Consider the following 24,133-nt stretch of genomic DNA (forward strand, 5'->3'; position numbering starts at 1 on the left):
AGCAATATGCAATCGTACTTCAAATCATACTTCAAATTTTGAAATTTGATCTTTTCCCAGGCTAGTGATACGTGTTTTAATACTCTCCTGTGATGCCGGGCAGGGGCAGCAAGCCACAGCTTCCAGTCAGCCACACAATCACGAGGGTAAACAACCGATACACCTACAGCTATTCTGCACCCGTACAACCATTCAGTTTTTCACTTTCAGTAGAATGTTGGTAAATTACATGAGACATTCAACATTTTATTATGAAACAGGCTTTGTGTTAGATGATTTTGCTCAACTGCAGGCTAATGTAAGTGTTCTGAGTACATTTAATGTAGGCTAGGCTAAGCTATGTTGTTCTGCAGGTTAGGTGTATTAAATGCATTTTTAACTTAGAGTATTTTCAATTTATGATGGGCATATCAGACCTCAATCCCATTGTAAATTGAGGAAAGTATGTAGTCAGTAATTGTGAGGTGAATGAATGAGTCACAAGGACTGTTACATTATATCCCAGTTGGGAAGGAAGAAGTGTTCAAAGGGGAGGGGAGGTAGGAAGGGAGGAACTTTTGCAGAACTAGCACACTATTTGACTCACAGAAGATATTCACAGACTGTCAGTCCAACTGATACTTAGTAAATGTTCGTTGAACCCAGCTGCATTAAAGAAGTTTCAGATGATTGTGGACAGAACCGAGAACTCTAGTAGAGGAATAATGCAGAAAAACAGAAGCTGGAATCAAATTCAAAGGGATCTTAAATGTTAAGCAAAGAAGTTTGTGATAAACTAATGATAATGGGGAATAATGGAAGGTTTTTTTGATCAGTAGGGAGTTAAGGTAAAATAGCTCTAGGAATAAAAAAAGGTTGGAAATTTGAGTCATGTGGTATGGTCCACCTTAGACTAAGAAAAGAAGAGAAAGAAAAGACAAAGTCAGGAAGGGACTTACTGCAATAAACCAAACATATCATGATAGATGCCTATTCTAGAATGACATGATGGAATCAGTACCTATAGAAGAACTGGCAGGATTTTTTACCTAATTCACTGTGGGAAACAGAGAAGACTTAAGAAATGACAGGGGGTTTGAACTTGGATGATAGGGAAACTGAACTTGTAGAAATACAGAATATAAAATAGACCAGGTTTTGAGAGAAAATAATGATATGTAGGTAGAAATGACTATTAGGCAAGTAGAAATACATAACTGGATATATGAGTTTTGAGGCTGGAGTGGGAGACATAGACTAGTATTTTCCAAAATAAGTTCCATGGGATGTCATAAGGTGTTGAATAAGATATACAAAGAAAAGAAAAAGTAGCCATGGCCAGATAAATATAAATTCGAGAAGCGCTGAGTCAAAAAATTTCCTTACTGCAGAATGTCTGAGTCTTTAATATCCCGTGTGCCTTACAAACATCAATACAGTGGGTTTATATCGATAAAGCTTTCCAAATTTGTTCAAGCACCATTTATTTATTATGAAATATCTGTGAGGACTCCTAATCCACAGAAAGATAAAAATGGGAAAGACATAGATCATTGTTTAGTTTGCTAAGGCTACCATAACAAAATACCACAGACTGGGTGGCTTAAACAGAAATTTATATCCTCACAGTTCTTAAAACTGGAAGTTCAAGAACAATGTGTCGACAGGTTTGGTGTCTTCTGAGGCCTTTCTTTGGCTTGCTAATGAGGCTTGCAGATGGGCCTTGCAAATAGCTGCCTTCTCTCTGTGCCCTCATGTGGTCTCTCCTCTGTACATGTATTCTACGGGTCCAAATTTCCTCTTTTTTTATGGACACCAGTCAGATTGGATTAGGGCTATCCTAAAGACCTCATGCTAACTTCATCACCTCTTTGAAGGCCCTATCTCCAAGTCTAGTCACAATCTGGGCTACTAGTGCTTCTGGCTTCAACATATGAATTTTGGCGGCCACAAAGTAGCTCATAATAGTAATCAATACAATGAGCATGGGTGGAAATCTCCAAAAAAGAAAGATTAAAGCCATAAGAAACTGGGTCCACAGACTGACATGGGGAAGACTCACAGGAAAAATAAAGCAAAAAGAGCCATGGAAGAGCTAAAGAAAGGACAGAAAGGTAGGACTGCCAGGATATTAAGCATCAGAGTGATGAAGTTTCCCTAGAAATACCAATGTATTCAAAAGTTATAGAGAGCAAAGAGAAAGAGATTTTAGAAGAGGTAACTTAATTAGGCAATACAGCAGTGTTGGTGACCTTTGGGATCCAAGTGAAGTAGTTTGAGATACAAGATATTAAGAACTGACAATATATTTAATTGTGAGAAACTAAATGCCATATTTGAGAAATCTGGCATTAAAAGAAAGGAAATAGCCTTTCTTTTGGAGTTACCATTTTAGACTGAATCATATGAAACTGTCATTTTTATAGGTCAAAAGAAAGTCAATTATCAGCAATTTCATATGATCCAACCTAAGAAATGATCTGTTTATTTTTAAGGAAGATCTAACATAGATAAGACAAGAGTAAGAAATATTGGGAAAAGTAGTACCGAAGAAGCTAGGAGTTAATAATTGAAAAGTTTGAGGAGAAACTGGGAGAATATTGGCAAAAAAATACTGAAGAAGGATCTTTTAGAAAGAAAATATTTTTTAAATAAGAAGAAAGTTTGAGGGGCGCCTGGGTGGCTCAGTTGGTTAAGCACCTGCCTGCAACTCCGGTCATGATCCTGGTGATCTGGGATCGAGCCTCTGGGATCCAGTCCCCATGTGGTATTCTGGATGGAGGCCCCAGGTTGGGCTTCCTGCTCAGCAGGGAGCCTGCTTCTTCTCCTTCTCCCCCTGCCCCTCCCCCTGCTCATGCTGCCACACTCTCCCTCTCTCTCTCAAATAAATAAGTAAAATCTTAAAAAAAAGAAGAAGAAGAAGAAGAAGAAGAAGAAGAAGAAGAAGAAGAAGAAGAAGAAGAAAGTTTGAAAAATGTAATGAAGAAAGTATGAATAGATGGGCTCAATTTTTGAACTTCCAATAGAAAATTTAAAATGGAAGTCTTGAAGTCTACACATTTCCTAGGTGTTCAACAAATTTCTGCAAATGTTTCTTTAGTTAGACTCTAATTATTATCTTCTATTTTATTATTTTGAGAGGTGGTATTTTTATGGCATTATCTAGTAGAATATGACCTAGAGCTTAAGAAAATTAAAAGGTATAAGATTTTGGGTCTCCTGGGTGGCTCAGTCGTTAAGCGTCTGCCTTCGGCTCAGGTCATAGATCCCAGGGTCCTGGGATCGAGCCCCTCATTGGGCTCCCTGCTCGGTGGGGAGCCTGCTTCTCCCTCTCCCCCTGCTTGTGTTCCTGCTCTCGCTAACTCTCTCTCTGTCAAATAAATAAATAAAATCTTAAAAAAAAAAGGTATAAGATTTCAAGTCTATTACTTTTTCTTATAAAGACAGTGATGATATAATAGAAATACAAGGCATTGTTCAACATTTCACATACTGCAGAGGCTATGCAATTAGCCAATGAACTTTTTCCTACCCGCTTGCACATCTCAGGAGGATTCCACAAGTTCTTACAGTAACTGTGAACTCAAGTATAGAGAAAAAGTTCTGAAAAAATTCTGCTCCAGTTGAGGTAATGGGAAGATAAGACAAATAATTGGGTTGCTATCTAAATTCTCTGCTATCAGTCACTGCACACATACAAAATTCTACTGGCACAGCAAATAAATGGTAGCTACACAAAATTTGAAGTGAGAAGTCAGAGATTTTTACTATCTTTTCCCCAAGACAGGGAGAGAACACTGATATTTGTAATGCATTTTCACTACTTTATTCCCCAACCTGGGTGAGAAATACAAAGCATAGTCACAGGAATAAAAATAGTATGTCCTTAAGCATAAATTTAACTTGACAGTTTTGAAAGGAGAATAATTTTTGAACTTAAAATATAGTATTGGCTATAATACAAAATGTATATAAACTTTAATGAAAAACTTGAAAATACTTATATGCAGCCGACCGCATCTGGCTCCGCCTCCAGAACCCACCTCTATAGAGAGTAGGACAGATTTTTCACATATTTGTTCTCCTCTGTCACTGGACTTGCTTTCTTAGAACAATTTGAGAACTGACAAGTGAAAAAATAAATAAATAAAAGGGTTATTGCCTATCTAAACATCCAACGTACTGTCAAGGAGTGATATTGGCACTAAATGGAACACTGTTCTTCATGTACAAGAAAAGTATGTCATTTAAAAAGTTGTTCATATGAACAGATTGCTAACTTTGGTTTACCTAACACAAAATGTCTATAGCCAGGAATGCATGGACATGGGTTTTACAGAATGAGCGTTAGTGTTTGCAGAATGAACTTCTCAACAAGATACAGTTAATCAAGTCCAGTTATCCAGAAAAAGAATTTTAAATTACAGTACTTGAGGGGTGCCCGGGTGGCTCAGTGGGTTAAGCGTCTGCCTTCAGCTCAGGTCATGATCGCCAGGTCCTGTGCTCACTTCGGCAGCACATATACTAAAATTGGAACGATACAGAGAAGATTAGCATGGCCCCTGCGCAAGGATGACATGATCGCCGGGTCCTGGGATCGAGCCCCACCCACCGCGGGCTCACTACTTGGTGGGGAGTCTGCTTCTCCCACTCACTCTGCCCCTCCCCCCACTCGTGTGCATGCTCTCTCTCTCTCAAATAAATAAAATCTTTAAAAAAATTATAGTACTGGGGCGCCTGGGTGGCTCAGTTGGTTAAGCGACTGCCTTCGGCTCGGGTCATGATCCTGGAGTCCCAGGATCGAGTCCCACATCGGGCTCCCTGCTCAGCGGAGAGTCTGCGTCTCCCTCTGACCCTCTTCCCTCTCATGCTGTCTCTCATTCTCTCTCTTGCAAATAAATAAAAAAATCTTAAAAAAAAAAATTTCCATGGTGACTTTCCACCAAGATATTAAGAGAATACCCTAAATGGAAAATTCTTTTAACATTTTTCAAAAAGGTCCTACAAGTAGAAGGGCACCAAGAACCACCTCTATTTTATAGATGGGGAAATTATATTCATGTGATTAAAAATTAAAATTAGAAGGGTGCCTGAGTGGCTCAGTCAGTTAAGCAACTACCTTCAGTTCAGGTCATGATTCTGAGGTCCTGGGATGGAGCACCACGTTAGGATCCCAGCTCGGCGGGGAGCCTGCTTATCCCTCTCCCCCTACTTGTGCTCTCTCTTGCTCTCTCTTTCTCTCTCAAATAAATGAAATCTTTTTTAAAAAATTTTAAAAATTAAAATTAGATTCCTCTTTCCCAATTAAATGAAGGAAATACTTATTAGGCTTTACACTAAGTTTTCACTAACATGTTGGCAATCATAGAGTTTGCATGTATATCCTAAAGGATAAATTACACGCAGAAATCAGAAATTGAACTATGTTCTCCTATGTATTTATCTGATAAGTACATTTTGGAAAGAATATATATTAGAGACTTCTGATGAAATAGGAGATAGAATCTATGTGTTCAGCAGCGAGCGATAAGTAGATGCTCAACAAACTTATTTTCCTTTCTTCATAGGGATGCAGCCAGACTACATTTCTGAGCCTCTTTTAAATTTAGTCATAGCCGTGTGTGCAAACATGACATGTAACTCCTCAGCCTGCAGGTACCTCCACCCATAGGAAAGAATGTGGGCTATTTTCCCTAATATGCAGAGGGTCCAGTAGGCTGCCAAGGCCCTGTTGGGTGGCGAAGCATCAAACTGAAAGGGGGCTGGATTCCCAAATGACCACATTATGGAAAGTACCCCAGTATACTCAACCACCACCTCCATTAGACTGTGATAAATTTGCCTGTGTGAGAAAGGTAGGAATGAACTGTGTTTTAAGCCTATGAGAATTGGAGTTTATTATTATATTCAATCCACTCCACAGCACAAAATGTGTTTACCTACCACTGCCTCCATAAAATATATTGAGGTAACAGTAAATGAAAAAGAAAAGGCACAAACCAAAAGGACAAAGAAAACGGATTTGCAGTTATCAATAAATACATAAATATCTCATACTCTTTAAGAATGCTCATCAAAATTAACTTAAATGTACAATATAAGTACCTGAAATCCACAGGCCAAAGCTAAAATGTATGCAATTCAACAATCTGGTATTACATTCATCCAGTGAAGGTGAAAGTCTACTACATTAGAATAGATATTCACTTTATATTCACTAAATATAATGCACTGCATGGAATGGTGGGGAATAAATTATTTTATTTTTTGGTCTTAAAACTTCCACTGAACAAGTAGTCCAAATCACCTAATTTTCTCAGGATTCAGATATCCTCTCCATATGGAGTGAAAGAGGAAAAATGGTTCTGGTTACCTAGTCGGAGATGTAAAAATGAATTATTACTTCTGTAAAGTGCATTGGCTTCTTGGAAGAGATTGTTGCAACACGAACAAAAATATATATTTTTTAATTTAATGGAAGACTTTGTGTTGTATGTACTGTGTACAAAGGCCAACCCAGCGCTTCCTTCCCAAAGGGGCCTTTCACCTCTCCTTTTGCGAGCATTAATGCTGTCTTGGATTAAAGAAGCACTAGAGAAATGACTTTTTCTTCTCGGCCACAAATACCAGTTTCATTGTAGCCTGGAGGGCAAGTTATTATAGTCCATCCCTCTCTAAGAAACTGTACCTGGATAGCTAATGTGCGACAACACAACAATTAGGTCCAAGGCATCCCTCAATTTCTTAAACTTTAAAGTGTACAGGAATCACCTAGGGATCTTGTCGCCAGCAGATTCTGGTTACGCAGGCCTGGGATGTGGCCTGAGAGCGCATATCTAACCAGCTTCCAGGAGATGTCAGTCTGGTTGGTCCTCAAACCACATTTTGAGTAGCAAGGATTAAAAGAGAGTGCCACCATGCGAATGTGGTGTGGGCCATGTAAATAAACATTACTCATCGTGCCAAACATTAACCACTTTTCAATGTCCATGCTAAGAATTATAACCATGGTCCCCTGACTTGAAGAAAGCTAGTGCCTTCTGGACTGAAACAACAAGTGGAGAGTGAATTGAAATTGAAAATGCATCATCTGCTTAGGTTATTCAGTGCCTTGCTGAGTTCATTCAGGATTTTTTCATCCTCCATTACCCTCATTAGGCCTCTTGGGTTAGTGCTCAGTGTTGATCTGTATCTTAGTCAAGACAATTGTTGCTGATTAACTATAATTACTGTAATGGGGCCAGCTTTCTTTCAGAGACTAATGCCCTCAGCTCATCCCTGAATTGTTCTGCCATAAAAGGTCCCAATCTGCTAGTCATTTACTTACTTATTCTTTAAACCAACAACAAGTTGCTTCATGTGTGGGCTTTTAAATACTGTCCACTAGGTCTAAATACCTTGAGTATACCTTTTACTTTACCTTTTCTTTTTCTCCCTCCCCTTTCTCTTTTTTTTTAAATTTTAGAACCAGAGAATGATGAGTCATAAAAAAAAAAAAAAACATAGGTAGTGTTTACATACAATTCTAGAAGCAACAAAAACAAAAATTCAAAGGTACATTAAAACATCATTTAATATTTTGGAAAGATTGCAAATTTTTGCACATTAAAGATGGTAAACATAAGTAAAACAATTTACTAATTTTACTAACTTGAGGACCTATAGATATGATTCTTTACTTTTTAAATTTTTTTAAGTTTGCTTATGTAATAAATTTAATGCATAAAGCCCTATATGTACAATGTATTTTGTTATTTTTGTAAGAAAGTTTAAATAATAAGCAAACAACATTTTATCTAAAATGCTCTAGTTTTAATCATTTTCTAACTTTACCTTTTATTGAAACACTGGGCATGGATATTTGTCATTTGCAATAGAAATCCAGTGAATGTTTATTCTTTTGACAGTGATATAATTTGGGAAAATAGTGTGGCAACTCTTTTCATGAAAATATCATGTCCCTAGCAATTGTAGTGGAGTTCAATATAAAACAGGCTAATTTTGGAAAAAATCCAAGATCTATTTATAATATAGTAAAAAGTGCTTAACATAAGGTATTTTCATAATTCCTAAGACGAGCAAAATACAGACATGCTTATACAGTACTAGCGAAAGAACCAGAGACTGGTATTTGAGATGACTACACCACTAAACAAACCTCGTGTATCAATATTTTCATTTACAAAATAAATTAATATAAAAGCCCTATCTACCTCAAATAGTTGTGAGGATTAAATAAAAATGTATGTGATAACACTTGGGAAAGTTTGAGGTATATTGTACGAGTTGGACAATTGAAATTAATTCAAATTAAATCATCTCCTGAAAAATTCTGGTTTGGTTAAAACTGGAATAGAATGCTTTGGGGTTTCATAGGTCCTCAAAACTCTTCGTTACTTCCAGGTTGAGAAGAAGACTATTTTCTTAGCATAACATTTAATAGATGACACTAGCAAATCAGTCTAATCTCATTCTCAATACATATAGTAGTCATCTGGTTCCATACAAATGGGTTATAAAAAAATCGGTTGAAAATCAATTGTCTGAAGTGACAAACTAAGTGAAATGAAATGAACTCTACAATCAAATATTCAAACTTATATTTATTTATTATTTATTTGTAATATTTTGTCCTGTGGTGTAGCCTAGCAATATTGTTGTTTTGTTTTGTTTTGTTTTGTGGGTTTTTTTTTTTTTTTTGGTGTCAGGCTTTATTTTATTTTATTTTAAAGATTTTATTTATTTATTTGACAGAGAGAGACACAGCGAGAGAGGGAACACAAGCAGGGGGAGTAGGAGAGGGAGAAGCAGGCTTCCCGTGGAGCAGGGAGCCCGATGTGGGGCTCGATCCCAGGACCCTGGGATCATGACCTGAGCCGAAGGTAGATGTTTAACAACTGAGCCACCCAGGCACCCCCCAGTCTCAGGCTTTAATATTCTTGATTCACAGGTTTTATTATACATGTTTCAACCCATCATTTTAAAATCCTCCTCTTTTACTACTCCAGGTTTTATAAACTGAATTTTTAGCATTCGGTTTCATTTTTTCTGAGGCTGATTCAAATTTTGCCCCTGAATTTTCTGTGCACTTGTATAAATTTTTTAACAGTACCCCCAATTCTGATTGCCAAAGTTATGTGATATAGTTCTTTCTGTTAGATCTAAAAAGTCCTTAGCATAAGACAGTATTACATATAAATGAATTCTCAAAACAAGCAAAATAGAGACATAACTATACATAGTTAGAGAAAAATACTAGTCAGGAAGAATCTTTTAAAAAGCCAAAAGTTTGTGTGTACATGCACACACACACAAAATCTAAAAACTCTACATGACACTTAAAAGGATATAAAAAATTTCAAACCTACTTCCTAGCACCCAGAAATGCAAAAAACAAAAAAGACAAAAACCCCACAAAATTGCTGGAACATATTCATTATATAGTAAGGTATGACATGATAATGATGATGATGATGGTAACAATGATGAAGATCATGCCACATGCTAATTCTTATAAATTATACTGATAAACTTTATTATTTTTTAATTTGTTTTTTTTACTAATTTACTGATGTACCTTTTTTGGTGATTGAAAACCTACTCATCTTTTACTAAAAGTCAGATGGCACTCCTCTGACAATATATCCTCCTTACTCCTGTAGCACCATGTTAAGTAGCCTATTCAACATCTAACACATTCCACTGTGGTTCTGTTTATTAATCTATTTACTTAACACAGAAACATGTCTTACTAATAGCTGGTAGAAGAGTATGTGGCATACAGCAAGTACTCAATAAGTGTCTGATGAATTAATTAATATAAGCATACATTATTTTTCTTAAAATTACCAGGAATTATTATGTATAAAGAACTAAATTCTCACCATTTCCTTCCTAAGTACTAATGACATATTTATTACATTTCTAAACTACCAAGATATCACCTTTTCTTACTGGCATGACTTTCTCTTCCACCATTCATGTAACATAACATATGAGTAAATATTATTTCTAATAGTATATGTGTTAGCAAATATTATGAGTAACTAATATAAATGTTTGTACCAAGTGCTTACCAATATAAGGTACTAGGAACCAGTCAAATTACATAATTTTGTCATTTGTATTTAGTATGCTCTGAAGTGTCCTTGGTAAAATAGAAATAATTCTGGCTTAGGAATTAGATGACCTGATTTGTAGTCTGAACTGTACAGCTCAGTAAGTGTGAGACCTTGTGGGGATCTTATCCTCTCTGTGCATCAGTTTACTGATCTATAAAACTGTCCTTCCTAACATTACCAAGAATTTACATGGGCTAGGGTCATGTCTTTTTAATCTCTTTACATCATGCCAAGAATACAGGAGAACCCCAAGGAACATTTACTGAAAAGATAAATGAAAAATTATTGAGAATTAGTGAAGTATGTCTATTTGTAGTAGTGTTGGAGAGAGATGGCAAGGGGTTGAGTAGAGAAAATAGACATGTACATCAGTAACAATGATAGCAGATAATTCAAATAATAGAAATATATACAAAGCCACATGAAATATGGCATGGTGCACCTAAAGGATTATAGATACACATGGTTAGTTGAAATGTCTGATCTGAAAGAGGTAGGCTGGCTTCAGAGTTTTAAAGACCTTGAATAATACTCCACAGAGCTTGGGATTCATCCTGTAGGTTTGTGGAAAGTCAGAATTAGGATTCAGGCAGGAGAACAACATGAACAAATATGAGCTTTAAGGGGATTTCTGCATTGGGGAGAATATACGAGAAAACAGAAGCTAGAAAAAAGAAGGAAAGAAAGAAAATTTCTTAGGGGTTTACTCTAGGAGAGTGTTATTTCGTTTAATAATTACTGAATTATATTTAATATAATTATCATAATTATATAAGGAAATCATTATATATATATATATATTTTTTTTTTATTTGAAAAGGCATCATAGCCATTGAGAGGCAGAAGTGGACACTGAACGCAGTCAGCTGACTCCAAGGTCAGCATTTTCCCACACAGCTTATCACCCCCCTCAAGCCAGGGAGACCATCTAGGGGTACTGCATTAATCTCAAGATCAAATAAAAATAAAGTAGTTGAACTGAGGCGGTGGCCATGAAAATAAAGAGGGAAAAGAGATTCAGGAAACATGTAGGAAGTAAGTTGACTGGATTTGGTGACTAGTTAGATATGGGGGTTAGAGAAAGAAGAAATTGAAGGTGTTTTTTTCTCAAACTTAGGGTTACTTGAAAATGTCCCAAAAAAGGATATAGTTGAAATTCTGAATAATAATACAACTTAGAGAAAGAAAAAAAAACTTTTTTTCACACATACATATATAGAACACTATAGTTGTTTTTTTTTCTAAATTGCTATTAACAAAGAAATAATATTGGTACTCCCATAATTGAATTTGTGGTATATATGAGAACAAGTTCAAATATGCATTGTATGTTTTTAATGATTACATTATTAATTGCTATGGACTGAATGCTTGTGTCTCCCCAAAATTCGTATGTTGAAGTCTCAATCCACAATGTGACTGTATTTGGAGATGGGGCCTGGGGAAGTATAAAGGTTTTTAAGTTTTTAAGGTTAAATGAGTTTTTAAGTATTTAAGATTAAATGAGATCATGGGCTGGAGCCTTGATCCAACAGAGCTAGTGCCCTTATAAAAAGAGGAAGGGACACCAGAGCTCTCTCTCTCTCTCTCTCTCAATGAGAAGGCAGCTGTTTGCAAGCTAGGAAGAGAGCCCTCACTAGAAACAAACCATGCTGGCACCTTGATTTCAGACTTCCAGCTTCCAGAACTGTGAGGAAATAAATTTCTGTTGTTTAAGCCATCCAGTCTATGGCATTTTGTTATGGCAAGCCTCAGCTGACTAATACAATGATGTTTTATTAATTAATTTGACTGATATTTATTGAGTACCTTCTATGTGGAGAGGCACTATGATAGATGTTACGAAGTTCAATGTGACATTGTCTCTGCCTTCAAGAAATTTACAAAGCAGCAGAGGAAATTAGAAACATAGGAAAAATCCACAGCCCCAAATCTATAATATAGACATCATAAACAAATGTCAGCGATGTCATTAACTGGTCAAATGATCTGGAAGCAATTCTGGACCTTGTGCAAATTTTTCGTCATCAAGCAATTACTGTATTGCAATCTTACATTTCAGGACTTGATCCAAATTTAAGGAATTTCAAAAGCTAGGCAAAAAATTCAGTTTTTGCCTTTGAAGGTCAAAAGAAACAGTTATGACAAATGTATACATAGGTCATAATATATGAATAGATTATACAAATGACACTTACACAAAGGTGAACTTGTGGAATTAAGAAGTTACTTTGGATAACAAAGGGGGAATTCTAAAGGAGACATCTTTTGAGTTGAGTCTTGAATGAGAGTAATTTAGGAGAAAGCTACCCAGTATGGTAACCTCATGTGAAAGGTTATTAAAAAAAAAATATATATATATATATATATATATATATATATATATCTGTCCTCCATATATATATCAAGCCACTAAATATAAAATAAAAGATGATCCTGAGTTATTTTCGCCATTAGTGGAAATGGATATGATGCAGAAAAGAAAAGGATTTAGGAGATCACATTTCTGAGATTGTCTAAAGTTATGTATCAGTTAACAACTAAGTTAAAACTCAAAATATTTTTCCACTGGAATTTGGCCAACTAACAATTCAGAAAAGCCAACAATTTGTTTTAGTATTGGTTTCAAACTACAGGAAAATATTAATAATAGTCATCATATCATCCTATCAAACATGTAGCAGATTTCATTCCAATTGCTTGCTTAATTGTCTATGAGCTTCTTAGAACTCACTAATAAGCTCTGGGCACAAGGGCTCTGTTTACCTTGTTTACCAATGCATAGTATACAAGCAGGAATGAATATATATATATATTTTCAAGATTTTATTTATTTATTTGACAGAGAGAGAGCACAAAAGCAAGGGGAGCAGCAGAGGGGGAAAGAGAAGCAGGCTTTCTCTAAGCAGGGAGCCCAATGCAGGGCTCGATTCCAGGATCCTGGGATCAGGACCTGAGCAGAAGGCAGACGCCTAACTGACTGAGCCACCCAGGTGTCCCAAGAATGAATATATTTAGTTTATAAATGAATAAATCTACAATTATTTAACTCTACAATGCAAGGCCAGAATTTAATAATATAAATTAATCGGCCTTGCCACTTTGCCTAACTAAGGTTATAATCATATTTTAACATGAACTGTATAGTGACTAACATAACATAATAAAAAAGTGAAAAAAAAAGAATTTCAACACAAATTAATATAAAATTATGTAGTATTGTTAACCATTAAAGACTATTCACATGTTCTTAAAATGACTTAATATGTTGTAAGTGTACCTACAATTACTTAAATTCCTTTTGTAAAGTTGCAAATGATGCAGAGAATCATTGAGGACCCAAAACCACATTTCATGACATGGTAATGAAGGACTAGTCAAATGTTGCAATGATGGGAAGGGCATTAAGTAGTAGTTCAAAAGTAACTATATAATGTAGAAATAGATAGGCAGTGAATGTAGTTTTATTCAATAAATTCTACAAGAGTATTTAGAATAGTGTAATATATTGGGATTGCCGTAATGATTGTTTGCTCTCTTCTCAAGGATGTACAAATTATTAAGGTAATATTTAAATATTACTGACATTTGATTAAGGAAATGTAAGTCATTCTATTAGACACAAAGCATTTTTATATCATTTTCATTTTTTAATGGGCTGGACAACAAGTGATGTTATGTCAATCAGCTTGATTTTGAGATCTGGAAAGATACTGGATCAAGCTAACCAAATTAGAAGCTATGCATAAGGGGTGGAGAAAGATGACAGAGGAGTAGGAGACCTGGATTTCGTCTGGTCTCAGGAATTCAGCTGGATAGGGATCAAACGATTCTGAACACCTACAAACTCAAAAGGAGATCGAAGAAAAGAATAGCAACAACTCTCTGAACAGAAAAGCGACCACTTTCTGGAAGGTGGGACGTGCAGAGAAGTGAATTCGAGGCAATATTCGGGAGGACAGACGGTGGGGGAGGGGCCTCCATCAGCCGCTTCTGGCAAGTGATAGAGTCTCAGAGCACAAAATCAGAACTTTTAGAAGTCGGCTCCGCTGAGGGACGTCACTCCAGTGGCTAAGTGGGGGGTGGAACCCTCACGGGACAGTGTGGTCTCAGGACCCTCGGAGTCACAGAAAGTCTGGGGGTGCCTGAGTGTGGCAGAGCTCCCAGGTATCGGAGCGGGGAAGCCGGCTGCAGAGACAGAGCCGAGGAGAAGGCTCTCAGCTTGGGGTTGCCATAAACCATGATCCACAGCACAGTCGGGCCACTGCTCCTCCAGCAGGGACCCAGCAAGCAGCAGATTCGGGGAGACTCCCCTTCCTCCCCTGGGAGGAGCAGCGTGGGAGCGCACCGCAGGGATCTGCTGGGTTTGGAGACTCCACATGGGGTTGGGTGCCAGAGATAGAAATGCTTGGTCACAGGCTGGGTGAGCGCGGAGTGCGGCCAGAGACTGGGGAGACGGGAGTGACTGACTGCTTTTGTCTGGGGGCGCACTGAGGAGTGGGGCCCTGAGTTCTCTGCTCCTCCGGGGCAGAGATTGGGAGGCTGCCATTTCACTCTCGGCCTCCAAATCTGTACAGAAAGCTTGCAGGGAACAAAAGCTCGGGAGAGCAAACCTGAGCAGATTACTTAGCCCGGAGGGCAAGGGCGGGGCAATTCCGCCTCCAGCAAGGACACTTGGGAACCACGGCAACAGGCCCCTCCCCCAGAAGATCAGCAAGAACAGCCAGCCAAGACCAAGTTGACCGATCAATGAGAACAGCAGAACTCCAGCACGGGGTGAATACTGCACAGAGAATCCATGGCTTTTTTACCATGATTCTTTAGTCTTTCAAAGTTAATTTTTTTTAATTGTCTTTTTTTTTTAATTTTTCTTTTTCCCTTTTTCAACCAACATCTTATCAATCCCTTTTTTAAAAAACATTTTTATTTTTCATTTTTAGAGTCATATGCTATCACTTCATAGTAGTTACCCTTATTTTTGGCATATATATATATAAGTTGTTCTCTCTTTAAAATTTTGAGATACAGATTCTTTTAACAGATCAAAATATACCCTAAATCTCTAGTGTATGGCTTTGTTCTACTCTCCTGCCTGATCACATTCTCTCCCTTTTTTTTCTTTTTCTTTTTTTTTTCTTTTAAATCTTCTTCTTTCTTCTTTCAAACAACTTCTTATCAATTCCTTTTATAAAATTTTTTATAATTTTCATCTTTACAGTTATATTCATCCCTTCATCATATCAACCCTTATTTTTGTACATATATAAGTTCTTCTTTCTTTAAAATTTTGGGAGGTGGGTGCCTGGGTGGCTCAATTGGTTAAGCGACTGCCTTCGGCTCGGGTCATGATCCTGGAGTCCCGGGATCGAGTCCCACATCGGGCTCCCTGCTCAGCGAGGGGTCTGCTTCTCCCTCTGACCCTCCCAACTCTCATGTGCTCTCTCTCATTCTCTCTCTCTCAAATAAATAAATAAAATCTTTAAAAAAAAAAACTGGGGGAGGCACTTTCTGCTAAGACCAAAATACACCCAAAATCTAGTGTGTGGCACTGATCTATGCACCAGCCTGATCATATCTGATCATATTCTGTTTTTTTCTGTTTTGTTGTTTTTGTTTGTTTTTATCTTTTTCTTTTTCTTTTTCTTTTTCTTTTTCTTTTCCTTTTTCTTTTTCTTTCTTTCCCTTTCTTTTCCCCAAGCTACAGGTCTTTTCTGATTTGTTTAGAGTATAGTCTCTGGGGACGTTGTTACCCTGTTAGCATTTTGTTCTCTCATTCACCTATTCTTCTCTGGACAAAATGACAAGATGGAAAAAATCACCTCAACAAAAAGAACAAGAGGTAGTACCGACTGACAGGGACCTACTCAATACGGACATTAGTATGATGTCAGATCTAGAGTTCAAAATCATGACTTTAAAGATACTAGCTAGGCTTGAAGAAAGCATGGAAGTTATTAGAGAAACCCTTTCTGGAAAAATAAAAGACTAAAATCTAACCAAGTCAAAATCAAAAAGGCTATTAATGAGGTGCAATCAAAAATGGGGGCGCTAACTGCTAGGATAAATGAGGCAGAAGACAGAATCAGCGATATAGAAGACCAAATGATGGAAAATAAATAAGCTGAGAAAAAGAGAGATAAACAACTACTGGATCACGAGGGCAGAATTTGAGAGATAAGCGATACCATAAGACGAAACAATATTAGAATAATTGGGATCCTAGAAGAAGAAGAAAGAGAGAGAGGGGCAGAAGGTATATTGGAGCAAATTATATCAAAGAACTTCCCTAATTTGGGGAAGGAAACAAGCATCACAATCCAGGAGGCACAGAGAACCCCTCTCAAAATCAATAAAAATAGGTCAACACCCCAACATCTAATAGTAAAACTTATGAGTCTCAGAGACAAAGAGAAAATCCTGAAAGCAGCTCGGGAGAAGATATCTGTAACCTACAATAGTAGAAACATTAGATTGGCAACAGACCTATCCACAGAGACCTGGCAGGCCAGAAAGGATGGGCAGGATATATTCAGAGCACTAAATGAGAAAAATATGCAGCCAAGAATACTATATCCAGCTAGGCTGTCATTGAAAATAGAAGGAGAGATAAAAATCTTCCAGGACAAACAAAAACTAAAGGAATTTGCAAACACGAAACCAGCCCTACAAGAAATATTGAAAGGGGTCCTCTAAGCAAAGAGAGAGGCTAAAAGTAACATAGACCAGAAAGGAACACAGACAATATACAGTAACAGTCACCTTACAGGCAATACAATGGCACTAAATTCATATCTTGCAATAGTTACCCTGAATGTAAATGGGCTAAATGCCCCAATCAAAAGACACAGGCTATCAGATTGGATTAAAAAACAAGACCCATCGATATGCTGTCTGCAAGGGACTCATCTTAGACCCAAAGACACCCCCAGATTGAAAGTGAGGGGGTGGAAAACCATTTAATATGCTAATGGACATCAAAAGAAAGCTGGGGTGGCAATCCTTATATCAGACAAATTAGATTTTAAACCAAAGACTGTAATAAGAGATGAGGAAGGACACTATATCCTACTTAAAGGGTCTATCCAACAAGAAGATCTAACAAGTCTAAATATCTATGCCCCTAACATGGGAGTAGCCAATTATATAAGGCAATTAATAACAAAAGCAAAGAAACACATCGACAACAATACAATAATAGTGGGGGACTTTAACACCCCCTCACCAAAATGGACAGATCATCTAAGCAAAAGATCAACAAGGAAATAAAGACTTTCAATGATACACTGGACCAAATGGACTTCACAGACATGTTCAGAACATTCTATCCTAAAGCAACAGAATACACATTCTTCTCTAGTGCCCATGGAACATTCTCCAGAATAGATCACATCCTAGGTCACAAATAAGGTCTCAACCGGTACCAAAAGATTGGGATCATTCCCTGCATTTTCGGACCACAATGCTTTGAAACTAGAACTCAATCACAAGAGGAAAGTTGGAAAGAACTCAAATACATGGAGCCTAAAGAGTATCCTAGCAAAGAATGAATGGGTCAACCAGGAAATTAAAGAACTAAAAAAATTCATGGAAACCAATGAAAATGAAAACACAACTGTTCAAAATCTTTGGGATACAGCAAAGGTGGTCCTAAGAGGAAAGTATATAGCAATACAAGCCTTTCTCAAGAAACAAGAAAGGTCTCAAATACACAACCTAACCCTACACCAAAAGGAGCTGGAGAAAGAACAGCAAATAAAGCCTAAACCCAGGAGGAGAAGAGAAATAATAAAGATCAGAACAGAAATCAATGAAACAGAAACCAAAAGAACAGTAGAACAGATCAACAAAAGTAGGAGCTGGTTCTTTGAAAGAATTAACAAGATTGATAAACCCCTGGCCAGACTTATCAAAAAGAAAAGAGAAGTGACCCAAATCAACAAAATCATGAATGAAAGAGGAGAGATCACAACCAACACCAAAGAAATACAAACAAGTATAAGAACATATTATGAGCTACTCTATACCAGCAAATTAGATAACCTGGAAGAAATGGATGCATTCCTAGAGATGTATCAACTACCAAAACTGAACCAGGAAGAAATAGAAAACCTGAACAGACCTATAACCACTAAGGAAATTGAAGCAGTCATCAAAAATCTCCCAACAAACAAAAGCCCAGGGCCAGATGGCTTCCCAGGGGAATTCCACCAAACATTTAAAGAAAAATTAATACCTATTCTTCTGAAACTGCCCCAAAAAATAGAAATGGAAGGAAAAGTTCCAAACTCGTTTTATGAGGCCACCATTACCTTGATCCCCAAACCAGACAAAGACCCCATCAAAAAGGAGAATTACAGACCAGTATCCTTGATGAACATGGATGCAAAAATTCTCACCAAAATGCTAGCCAGTAGGATCCAACAGTACATTAAAAGGATTATTCACCACAACCAAGTGGGATTTATCTCTGGGCTGCAAGGTTGGTTCAACATCTGCAAATCAATCAATGTGATACAATACATTAATAAAAGAAAGAAGAAGAATCATATGATCCTCTCAATAGATGCAGAAAAAGCATTTGACAAAGTACAGCATCCTTTCTTGATCAAAACTCTTCAGAGTATAGGGATAGAGGGTACATACCTCAATATCATAAAAGCCATCTATGAAAAACCTACAGCAAATATCATTCTCAATGGGGAAAAACTGAGAGCTTTCCCCCTAAGGTCAGGAACATGGCAGGGATGTCCACTATCACCACTGCTATTCAACATAGTATTAGAAGTCCTAGCCACAGCAATCAGACAACAAAAAGAAATAAAAGGCATCTGAATCAGCAAAAAAGAGGTCAAACTCTCACTCTTTGCAGATGATATGATACTTTATGTGGAAAACCCAAAAGATTCCACCCCAAAACTGCTAGAACTCATACAGGAATTCAGTAAAGTGGCAGGATATAAAATCAATCCACAGAAATCAGTGGCATTCCTATATACCAACAGCAAGACAGAAGAAAAAGAAATTAAGGAGTCGATCCCATTTACAATTGCACCCAAAACCATAAGATACCTAGGAATAAATCTAACCAAAGAGGCAAAGGATCTGTACTCAGAAAACTATAAAATACTCATGAAAGAAATTGAGGAAGACACAAAGAAATAGAAAAACATTCTATGCTCATGGGTTGGAAGAACAAATATTGTGAAGATGTCAATGCTACCTAGAGCAATCTACACATTCAATGCAATCCCCATCAAAATACCATCCACTTTTTTCAAAGAAATGGAACAAATAATCCTAAAATTTGTATGGAACCAGAAAAGACCCTGAATAGCCAGAGGAATGTTGAAAAAGAAAAGCAAAGCTGGTGGCATCACAATTCCGGATCAAGCTCTATTACAAAGCTGTCATCATCAAGACAGTATGGTACTGGCACAAAAACAGACACATAGATCAATGGAACAGAATAGAGAGCCCAGAAATGGACCCTCAACTCTATGGTCAACTCATCTTTGACAAAGCAGGAAAGAATGTCCAATGGAAAAAAGACAGTCTCTTCAACAAATGGAGTTGGGCAAATTGGACAGCCACATGCAGAAGAATGCTACTGGAGCATTTCCTTACACCACACACAAAAATAGACTCCAAATGGTTGAAAGACCTAAATGTGAGACAGGAGTCCATCAAAATCCCAAAGGAGAACACAGGCAGCAACCTCTTCGACCTCAGCCGCAGCAACTTCTTCCTAGAAACATCGCCAAAGACAAGGGAACCAAGGGCAAAAATGAACTATTGGGACTTCATCAAGATAAAAAGCTTTTGCATAGCAAAAGAAACTGTCAACAAAAGCAAAACACAACCGAGAGAATGGGAGAAGATATTTGCAAATGATACATCAGTTAAAGGGCTAGTATCCAAAATCTATAAAGAACTCATCAAACTCAACACCCAAAGAACAAATAATCCAATCAAGAAATGGGCAGAAGACATGAACAAACATTTTTCCAAAGAAGATATCCAAATGGCCAAAAGACACATGAAAAAGTGCTCAACATCGCTTGGCATCAGGGAAATCCAAATCAAAACCTCAGTGAGATACCACCTCACTCCAGTCAGAATGGCTAAAATTAACAAGTCAGGAAACAACAGATGTTGGCAGGGATGTGGAGAAAGGGGAACCCTCCTACAGTGTTGGTGGGAATGCGAGCTGGTGTAGCCACTCTGGAAAACAGTATGGAGGTTCCTCAAAAAGTTGAAAATAGAGCTACCATACGACCCAGCAATTGCACTACTGGGTATTTACCCCAAAGATACAAATGTAGGGATCCGAAGGGGCACATGCACCCCGATGTTTATAGCAGCAATGTCCACAATAGCCAAACTATGGAAAGAGCCAAGATGTCCATCGACAGATGAATGGATAAAGAAGATGTGGTGTATATATACAATGGAATATTATGCAGCCATCAAAAGGAATGAGATCTTGCCATTTGCAATGACGTGGATGGAACTGGAGGGTGTTATGCTGAGCGAAATAAGTCAATCAGACAAAGACATGTATCATATGACCTCACTGATATGAGGAATTCTTAATCTCAGGAAACAAACTGAGGGTTGCTGGAATGGGGGGTGGGGTGGGAGGGATGGGGTGGCTGGGTGATAGACATTGGGTAGGGTATGTGCTATGGTGAGCGCTGTGAATTGTGCAAGACTGTTGAATCTCAAATCTGTACCTCTGAAATAAATAATGCAATATATGTTAAGAAAAAAAAAAAAGAAGAAGAAGATGGCAGGAGGGGAAGAATGAAGGGGGGGAAATCCGAGGGGGAGACAAACCATGAGAGACTATGGACTCTGAAAAAACAAACTGAGGGTTCTAGAGGGGAGGGGGTGGGAGGATGGGTTAGCCTGGTGATGGGTATTAAAAAGGGCACATTCTGCATGGAGCACTGGGTGTTATGCGCAAACAATGAATCATGGAACACTACATCAAAACCTAATGATGTAATGTATGGTGATTAACATAACAATAAAAAATTTTTTAAAAAGAAGCTATGCATAAAAGATGATAAATGTATATGATAAAGCAACAATACAGAGAACAAGTTATGTTAGCTCAACTTATGTCTATGTAGGAGTACTGGGTATAAAAGTATAGAGAAACAGTATTTGTAATACTGTTCAACTCAGCATTAGAGCTATTTCTGACTTTATCCTAAGTGTCCCTTATTTACTTTAAAACAAACTGATTAAATTTGCTGTAATATCATTTTCAGACAATGGTCATCAGTGGTTAGTTGCCAATATAAGAGAACACAAAGTGGGGCACCTGCGTGGCTCAGTAGGTTAAGCATTTGCCTTCTGCTCAGGTAATGATCCAGAGTCTTGGGATCCAGCCCCAAGTTGGGCTCCCTGCTCAGCGGGGAGTTTCCTTCTCCCTCTCCATCTGCCCCTCTCCCCAACTTGTGTGCTCTCTCTCTCTCTCAAATAAATAAATAAAATCTCTTAAAAAAATAGAGAAAGAGAACACAAAGGGACCACACAGGAAAATTACATAGAGCTTAGATTATGTCCAGGAGTAGTCTCTTGGTATTTTAGTAAGATGACTGGGAAATAGAGTATAAATATGAATACATTTGCTCATGGTACAACAGTGAAGTGTGGCTTGTTTTATAGAAAATAAGAAATTTAAGTAATTCTTATCTGTCTTTTACACAGAGGGGAAGGAAAATATTCTGGGTACCAGAAATACATACAAAGAAAGCTGCTGAGCAAATTTTCTGCATGTATATTTATGATAGTAAACTGAAGACATAAAAGTACCTGAGATATACTGAAACACTGGCAGAGGAGGGGGCACTCTTCATGCTTGTGAAATTTCCTAAAGAAAAAAAAAAAGTGCATGGTCTGTTAGGGAATTGCAATCTTTAAGTATCTGGCCCAGACAACTGAAGATGGCTCTGCTATTCACCCAGGGGATGCAGGTAGGACTGATTCAATGGGAAAGTAATAAGTTTTAATATGTCAATTATGTAAGTAGCCTGCTGGTAAATACACTCAGACAGCTTTTGGGAATATGATTCTAGCTTTCGGGGGTGAAACCAGAATTAGATATATGCATTTGGGAATCATATAAATATAAAAGGGTGGAAGTTGAAACCAGTCAGGGGTAAGAATATCTAAGTAGAATGGGAGGATGAAAAATGAAACAGTGGAACAAACTCTAGATAATTCTAACACTTAATGGGCACTCAGAAGAAGAGGGTAATAGGACTCTCTACATATATCTTAGTCCTATGTTTACCACATCATGTTATATTGAGCAATCCTTCCCACTTTCTCCATTTTGGTCATTGATATGTTCATCTCTGGTTTTTACTCTTCCCTCTATATAACTCCCTAGTCAAATCTTATTGGTTTCTCTTTAGAAATATGTAGGCTCGGGGCGCCTGGGTGACTCAGTCGTTAAGTGTCTGCCTTTGGCTCAGGTCATGATCCTAGGGTCCTGGGATTGAGCCCCACATCGGGCTCCCTGCTCAGCGGGGAGCCTGCTTCTCCCTCTCCCACTCCCCCTGCTTGTGTTCCCTCTCTTGCTGTGTCTCTTTCTGTCAAATAAATAAAATCTTTAAAAAAAAAAGAAGAAGAAGAAATATGTAGGCTCAATCTTTCTCTTATATTCCCACACAATACCCAAATCCAAGGTCTTCATTACTGCACAAAACTCCTATGTAATAATCCTGATAAAGATCCAGTGGCTTTGTCCAGGTCAGATTGGACACTAGACATACCATTTCAAATCCCTCTCTACTAGACTTCACTGTGTAGCAATGAAAGTTCCCTTTAACATTGATTTCTAATGTTCACATCTTCAGGTAGGGGTTACCTGAAGCCTGAAGATGAACTCAAATATTTCAAAGACCAGGAACTTAGTCTTCCATCATAATTTTAATTGTTATTATTTCCTACCATCAGAATGAGGGCCAAAATATGCTTCACCTCCACCAGGCTAGTTTCCTCGGTAGCTTCATCTCCACAAAATATAATCAAACTCATCTTTGAAGGCCTACTTTTTTCAGTTAAAGACACTCAAATCTAAATCATCCTTAAGGGTTGCAATTCCTCTATGAAATCTCCCTAATTTAGATATCATTCTGTTCAATATCTGAACACCTGTAAAAATTATTATTATAATTATAATTCAATTTTCCTCTGATTTATAGGTCTCAAATTTCCATAACTCTTATACATAATACTGTGCCTTCTTCCACTAAATTTCTCAAGGTTAGTGACTATGACTAATACTTTGTTGTTTCAACAGTGCAAAGTATAGTTAGATAAAACCCTCCAAAATAAATATGTACTTCTTTAAGTTGCAAAAGCAGGCAGAAACCTACTCCTTGTTGTCTACTTCTTTGCATTCTATAGAATGACACCAAAATAATTGATTGATATATATATGTATGTATGTATATATACATATATATGAAGAATTTGAAGATTATAAAAGAGAGCCTATAAGTATTTTAGTATTAGTACAGAAGGAAAATGAGCACCTGATTAGTCTGCCCCAATTGATGACCTAAGAGAAGATGACCTATTAAATGAATGAGGATAGGAAATTAAGCATAGAGGCATGATCAAGAATGAATACTTAGAATCTAAGAAATCTTGGGGCACCTGGCTGGCTCAGTCAGTGGAGTGGAGTGTGTGACTCTTGATCTCAGGGTTGTGGGTTCAAGCCACATGTTGGGTATACAGATTACTTAAAAATAAAAAAAAAAATCTTATAAAAAAAGAACCTAAGAGGGGCACCTGGGTGGCTCAGTCGTTAAGCGTCTGCCTTCGGCTCAGGTCATGATCCCAGGGTCCTGGGATCGAGTCCCGCATCGGGCTCCCTGCTCCGCGGGAAGCCTGCTTCTCCCTCTCCCACTCCCCCCGCTTGTGTTCCTGCTCTCACTATGTCTCTCTCTGTCAAATAAATAAAATCTTTAAAAAAAAAAAAAAAGAACCTAAGAAATCTTGTCATCACAAAT

At 37.6% G+C, this 24,133-nt stretch overlaps 1 long non-coding RNA gene and 1 pseudogene across 2 annotated transcripts in view; one reads left to right on the forward strand and one right to left on the reverse strand.

The window, feature by feature from the left end:
* The window catches only part of LOC135363630 (uncharacterized), a 605,080-nt gene that overhangs the window by 61,511 nt on the left and 519,436 nt on the right, over positions 1-24,133 (reverse strand). The window contains exons 5-6 of one of the 2 annotated variants that reach the window (XR_010409496.1): positions 21,924-21,981; positions 3,806-4,503 (exon numbers count right to left, since the gene is read on the reverse strand). This is a non-coding gene — a long non-coding RNA (uncharacterized LOC135363630). Of the gene's footprint in view, positions 1-3,805; positions 4,504-21,923; positions 21,982-24,133 lie in introns of those variants that run through there. The other variant, XR_010409495.1, reaches the window with a different exon arrangement.
* On the forward strand, positions 4,480-4,561 carry LOC123849097 (U6 spliceosomal RNA; annotated as a pseudogene).

This window comes from Mirounga angustirostris, unplaced genomic scaffold, assembly GCF_029215605.1.
Source record: "Mirounga angustirostris isolate CCGP_5_RB_7025 unplaced genomic scaffold, mMirAng1.0.hap1 SCAF_2, whole genome shotgun sequence".
Taxonomy (NCBI): Eukaryota; Metazoa; Chordata; class Mammalia; order Carnivora; family Phocidae; genus Mirounga; species Mirounga angustirostris.